A 7,005-nucleotide genomic window follows, 5' to 3' on the forward strand; every position below is an offset into this window, starting at 1 on the left:
ACATTTATTCCTCCTCCTCCACTCGTTTCCACATCGCTCCTCTTTGAGTGACATCCCTTTTGTTCTGTCCTTCCAATGACTGCATTAAAGCCCAGTCCTGCTTGTTCTCGTTTCATTTACTTTGAATACCAGAGAAAGAGAGAAACTTTAGATAATTTTAAGCTTTACAAGTAAAATTATACTTTAAAAGCGAGATGCGTTACCTCCATACTAACATAGCAATTGTCACTCGGAGAATTGCTATATTTAGTATGGAAAATTTACCCCTTTACCTCATAGGTACTCTTTTCCCTCGAAAACATTTATGCACTGCGACCTTCGCGGCACAACATCACTATATCAAGGAAGAGCATTGTCACATCCATCTAAATTTAGCATTTTAAAACGAGAATTTATTATACATGCAAACACGCATAACATGCGCAAAGAGAGAGATTTTTTTCCCTATTTTTCTTATTCATTAAAATTATTCATTAAAAGAATATCGACATCTAATACGAAATCATAATAAAACTGTAACCTTTTTTAAAAGCGCACATTACGTTATCGCTCTTGGAAAAATAATTAGAAAAATTCGAAGTCAGGGAGACTCAGTTTCTCTTCTGATTAAATTTGTAAAACGGAGGGATCTTTCTGTTTTTATAAATTTGAATATAGGTTAAGAGATTAATAATGTTTTAACTCAGACCATTAGTGTTATGGGTATCAGGAAAGCTCAGTCGAATGGTGAATGCTAATAGCACCCTCTGGAACATCCGAGTAAGCTTATTAGTATTCAGATATCACAACAGCACACACACTTGTTTCATTACTGGGAAAAGGGAGGAATAATTACTGAATAAAACCAAGTAAATTTTCACTTTAGGTATTAATTTCTTACACATTATGTATAAATTACGTTATAATTAATGCGAGACATCAAACATGGGAAAAGGTCAGTTTTTTGTTTTTGAAATTTTCATTTCAAACAAATAGATTAATCTATTATAATTTGTATATTATTTCCTGAATTGTAAAGTATAAAATCTTTACTTCTGTGTAGCATTTGATCGCCTGGATTTGTCTTCGCAATTAAGAATTGTTGCACGACAATATTTCAAGCCTTATTTCGATCTGATACAAGTGACGCTATTCATGTTACAGAAATGAAACTAAGATATTACAGTATGCAGGCATAATTTCTTGCAGTTACATAATAATAGCGTGGACGATTTAATTGAAATTAAAGCTCTGAATAATCAATTAAATTTTTTCGAACGAAAGCTCTAAAGAAAAAAAAACTTAGTTCAGAAAGGATTGGAACTAGAGAATAGATATCGTCCGTTGCTGATGCCAGCCAGTCCGTGAAACTTGACGCTCTTCCACTAGTGGAGAACACACGCACACCCTTTCCCAGTTTTCTGATTCCAACATACTGCTTCCCTGTTATTATCAGTTATCCGTACGCTTTCAAACACGTGCCCATATTTCCGAGTAAACAATTTTTTTTTTTTTTTTTTTTTGAAATACCTTCGAAGAAGAGGAAGGTTCCACTGTGGCAGATAGAGCCTTACGGGTAGGTATGAGCAAAGTGCTAGAATCAGAAACGTTATGTGATATTAAAAGAGCCTGCAAATAATTCGTTTCGGATCGGTTTGAGAAGTGTTCGAAATCTGTCAAGCATGGCGTGGAAGTTGTTTATGCAGTGCATTTCAAGCTTCTGAACTCTTGTGGCTTCTAGCGACGTTGAGTTAATATTTTAAAAAGAAATGAAACAAAACCATAAATTCGTTTCAGGCAATGGAAAGTTTTTTTTCATATTGAAGAATATGAAAAAGTAATAAACAATAAGAAAAGGAAAAAACCTAAATTAGAATCGCTAGAAAAGAAAGAAAAAAAATGATAAAGATGAGATATGATAGAACTTCTCTGATTCATAGCGGTATTATTTCTACTTGGATTCATGTGAAAATATGGAATTTTATAATGCTATCTAAGACGGAGGCAGTATACAGTTTAAGTGGTGTGTGTGTGTGTGTGTGTGTGTGTGTGTGTGTGAGAGAGAGAGAGAGAGAGAGAGATAAAACCGAAGGTTAAGAAGCTCGCTATTCGAAAAAGAAATTGATACCGTCATACCAGTATATTAATTTCTTTCCAGGAAGCTAATCCATTTCGTTATACGAGTGTCCTTTTGTATTGAATAAGAAAGTTTTATTATCTTGTTCCAGCCTCGGGCTCAGGCTGGGGGGGCACTACATTATCATTCCCCATTTTGCATCATATACAAACAATCTCCTCTTTCCAGCATTATTAATATAGGTGATAAATAGCATTAGCATCCCACAGGCATGATCTTGTGGAACTCTCTCTCTTTCTCTCTATCTTACTCTGAAACCCTATGGGAGGAAAGATGTCTGGGAGTAGTAGGTTCGGTGAGTCAAAAGTTCAGCTTTTAAAAAAAATGTTGAGCAGCTGTTGCCGTAGGTTTAAGTTAACAGAGATGGGAGGCGCAATGGATAATAGTTCTGTTGAATAATATTCGTGGAAATATCTGTAGAAGAGAAACAGTGAGGAAATTACCGGCTATGTGAGAGAGAGAAAAAGAGATCTTCAACTAATCAAAATGTTCTCTTCTGAACAGCATCAAAATTTTTGAGAGGTTTTAGATGCACCACGTCAAATGTGAGATCAACATTCCAAGGATAGGAGAATTTGGAATTTATACAGAGGAAGTAATTGAACAGACGAAATATAACGTCTTGAGTGAAAATGGTACCAAGTTTTTAGGACGTTGAGGATACTATAGAAGTGATATCATTATGACACCAAAGGATAGGAGTAAGTGTTTAGTCCGTGAGGAAAGAGCTGTTGATCTTTCTGCTAAGTTGAACATTGTGAAAAGGAAGATGAGATTGCCTTTTTCTTTCGAGAAAAAAGACAAAACTCTCTTTTGGAAGCACTGAAGGTGACTAGGTTGTTATCGCTTCATGGAAGGTGGTGTAGAGATGTGTTTAGGACGCTTATTATTATCTTGAAGCTTCAACTGTTTGAGCTCTTCAAGGTTTATCGTATGCATAGGATGAGTGAAGAATTCTGTCATTACCAAAACTGTGAATGGGGTTTGAGAGGAGGTCGTGTATACAGAGAGAAAATTACAAAGGGAGAGGGACAAACCATAAGATAGTAATTTGCTGAAAGCTCTATGTCGAACCCTTGGATATGTCAAGCAACGGCACACATTTCTATGGCACGTGTCCAAAGGTGGTGTAAGCAAGCGGATCGTGATTGGCGAAATCCATATTGGTGATCACTGATTAGTTGCAGTTCTTCAAGTGTCGAAGATGTTGGCAGTTGATAACCTTCTCCGTTACTTTACACAACACTTAGGTGAGAGAACAATAGGTCGATAATTTGATTTTGGAATTGGCTCTATGGGGGATTGCTTTCCACGCTGTAGAGTGGTTGCCGGTTGAGTATAATACAGTGTGCAGATGATAAAGAATGTATGTTAATTCAGGAGCCAATCTCTTGAGAAAAAGTGGTGGGATTCCATCAGGACCAGAAGGTTTTTGTATTCAGGCTTTTCAAGATTCTGCTGGTGTCTTTCTAGCGGAAGCCCACAGGAAACATGCGATTCAGTTGAACGTGACTAACACCTGTTGGATTATTTATGTGCGGTCATATCGCATCCAATTTCATAACGGGATCAACTATTGTGTGTTTGCAGGTAGAGAGAGAGAGAGAGAGAGAGAGAGAGAGAGAGAGAGAGAGATCTTTTCTTCTGTAGGTAACGTTTTAGTTTCTTAAATCTTAAAATCAGAAATCGCTATAACGACGATGTCCTTTGGTTGAAAAGACATGAAAAATCTTTATAAGGACTGTTAGTCTATCGAGTTACTCTATCTCATAAGGAAGCGACGAGTTTGCTTGTTTGTTGTTTTTATTAACCCCCAGAAACTCGGGCTTTTCACACAAAATAGGCAAGCCAATCAGAAGAAGACACACAAGCAAGAGACTTATTTGGCCTCGTAGTCTGAGTTGCTTCTGCCTAATTCAAAACAACCAACCAACTGTTTTACAATTGTGACAGATTCCTTTGCAGCTATTCAAATTTTGTAAGAAAAGTAACTTTATTGAGATTTCTGAGTGTTCCTAATTTATATATCAGCCTTTAATTTGAATGTAAATATATCTACATAGTAGCATGTCACCTGTAAGCTGGCAACGACATTCATCTTTTTAAAAGTTGAACTGGCAAATAGATCCAAACACTCTTAGACGGGGTGTATTTTTACATGCCATGAAGAAAACATTTCTCGGACTGGATAAGGACTCAAGGATACATACAGGCCGATATATGTCGGTCCCGGATCTTGGAAGTAACAGCAATTACATAAATTTTTGCAATGTTAATGGATTACAGCAAAAACTGTTGCACATGCATGACCACACATGATGCAATATATACATTTCTTGAGGAAAACCCAGAAAAAAAAAGCAGCGTATTCAATAAAATCCTGTATTTATTAATATTAATTTTATATATATATATATATATATATATATATATATATATATATATATATATATATATATATATATATATATATATATATATATATATATATATATTGAAAATATGAAAGATTTGGTTCAATAAAACGGGTTCTTCATTCATGAAAGAATGTTTACAAGTAGTTTCCAGATAATAAACACGTACGTCACTAGAAATATCGTTAATGTACGTAATACGAACCTCAACAGATGACAAGCAGAAAAAAAACAAACAAATATTCCCAAGCGGGACGTAGGCACAAACAAACAGAAATACTTACGTGTTCTGAAATTACAGTTTTTTGATGTGAAGTGACAACAACTCCATAAGCACTTGTAAATATTCCACAACGCCGTGCAAGCGCTGCATATCTATAGTGACGATAAACGGATATTGTAAGTCCTCACCTCTGTAGATCAAAGTTCGCGAAGTACATCGCGCAAGCTCACGTTTACAAGTAACGAAGAAATTGCTTTGCACACTGCCAACATACGATAAGCTTGCGAGCAGAGGATCACGGGAAACGAAACGTCACAGAAAAGGATATCCGGTAAATGTGTGGACGGATACTGAGTTTGCTCTTAGAGAGGCGGGGGTAGAGACGCCTTAAGGGAGTTAAATAAATACGGTTGTCAACTGTAATCGGGTCAGTAAGGCAAGTTACGTGCAGTTGCTTCTCACGCATGATAAAGGATAGCTAGAGTTGACATGTTCATGTTACGAAAATAATTGCAAATCGAAATGCAGACGACATGGAACATTACCGAAGTTGAAACCCGGAACTGGATTCATGATCAGCATAAGGCGTGCACAAAGTTGTCATTCATTGAGTAACGATAGCAACTAAAGTTGTTATTAATTATTAGCATATAATAATAACAGAGTGGCTAATTTTGGGCTGTTAAAAGAAACATAATAAATTTTAACATTCGACTATTTAAAATTTATTTATAATAGTGAAATTATTTATAATTGTAAGGCGGAAGTGTATGCACATTTTGGGAATAAATATAAAGATAGAAAAAATGAAATAAATTATGATAAAAACTTATTTTTCATTGTGAGTAAAATACAGATGCCTTTGTGCCATTGCCGTCGTGAATCCATCTATATGAATGAATCGCGTTAAATGAAAATCAGGTTAATATGATTTAATACTTAATTTCAAGTCTAATGGTAGAAATCCATTCGCTGTTGTCTTCTTGCAATATTCCACTATTGTCTCCTTGCAAACAGTGGAATATCGATTCGTATGAACTACCGCCCGAAGAAGATTTAACCATTTTTCTTATTTCTCTGGGAGACGCCTAAGGTCTGACATTTAAACTTCTTGTAAATTTCCGTTTCTTTCTTAAGATTGTGTTAGTTGATTTTTTCCCTTTTGTTAGTTACTCAGTATGCGGGTGTTTGGAATTTTCATGGTGCTCATCGGATTTAGGCAAAAGATTTGTCTCATCTATTGATATTTCAGATAATTATGAATCATTTTTATAAAATAATAATAAAAAGATAGTATGAGTGTTGTGTGTGAAAGAAATTTCTAAGTAATGACTTAAGCTAAGTCTTAGTTATTACCTTAGTGGTTAATGATGAGATAATCCGGAAAACCTCTAGAGAACCAAAATGGTATTTTTATTGTAAGTAGCTAATCAGGATTCGAATAAGTAGGGTGGTAGTCTCAATCAAGGCCGTATTCATGGGTGTGCGAGCTATGCGGTGGCACAGGGCCCCGGCAAGCCCAAAAAATTGAAAAAAGAAAATCAATTAATTTTTTTAATTATTATATAAATTAATATTGTAATTATTATATAAAAAATATTATTATATAGAAAAATATATGTACTGTATATAATTTTACAACCAACTACTGTTGTTATAGTAAGCGAAATAAGATCGTAGCGCTAGAGCGGTAGTATTTGAAACTACTCTAAGATATATAACAATATCGTACGACATAGTGTTAAATAGGGAAAAGGGTATTTTAAAACAGGTGTTTTTAATAATTTTAAGGAGTTTTTTGATTTTAGTTTATGATTTTATGAACAAGTAAGTATATACACGTACTGTCATGGCAATTTTTTATGTGACATTACTTGCAAAACATCTTTAAAAACATATTTTGTAAACTGGTTTTAGGTTATATGACATCAGAAATTTTCTTCAATAGCAGTTTTCAATCTATATTAGATTTATTTATTTTCTAATATTATCTATTTTAGATATATTTTATTTATCAGGTAAGTAATTTTGTTTTAATTTATTAACTTATTTTATAATTAAATCTATCGTATTTAATTCTAGAGTATGACTAGTCGTGAGAGAGATTATTATGGAAGAAAATACCCAAGTGGGTAAGAAAAACGAAAGCGAAAACAAGAAAAAGAAGAGGCAGAGGAACGTCAAAGAAATTCACTGTTTAAATTTATGAAGTTGAACTCATATATTTGTTCAGATATATCAGTTATTCAGAT

The 7,005-nt window shown here is 34.4% G+C and overlaps 1 protein-coding gene across 1 annotated transcript in view; it reads right to left on the bottom strand.

Annotated features, from left to right (window-relative positions):
* LOC150105117 (uncharacterized) overlaps positions 1-4,991 on the bottom strand; it is a 128,142-nt gene extending 123,151 nt beyond the window's left edge. Inside the window, exon 1 of the mRNA XM_090395501.1 lies at positions 4,815-4,991. The gene's annotated coding sequence lies outside the window, so the exon portion shown is untranslated. The remainder of the gene's footprint in view (positions 1-4,814) is intronic.
* Between the last annotated feature and the right edge of the window lie 2,014 nt (positions 4,992-7,005).

The sequence above is a fragment of the Typopeltis vanoorti genome, chromosome 7 (genome assembly GCF_054136105.1).
Source record: "Typopeltis vanoorti isolate ZY-2024b chromosome 7, IOZ_Tvanoo_1.0, whole genome shotgun sequence".
Taxonomy (NCBI): domain Eukaryota; kingdom Metazoa; phylum Arthropoda; class Arachnida; order Uropygi; family Thelyphonidae; genus Typopeltis; species Typopeltis vanoorti.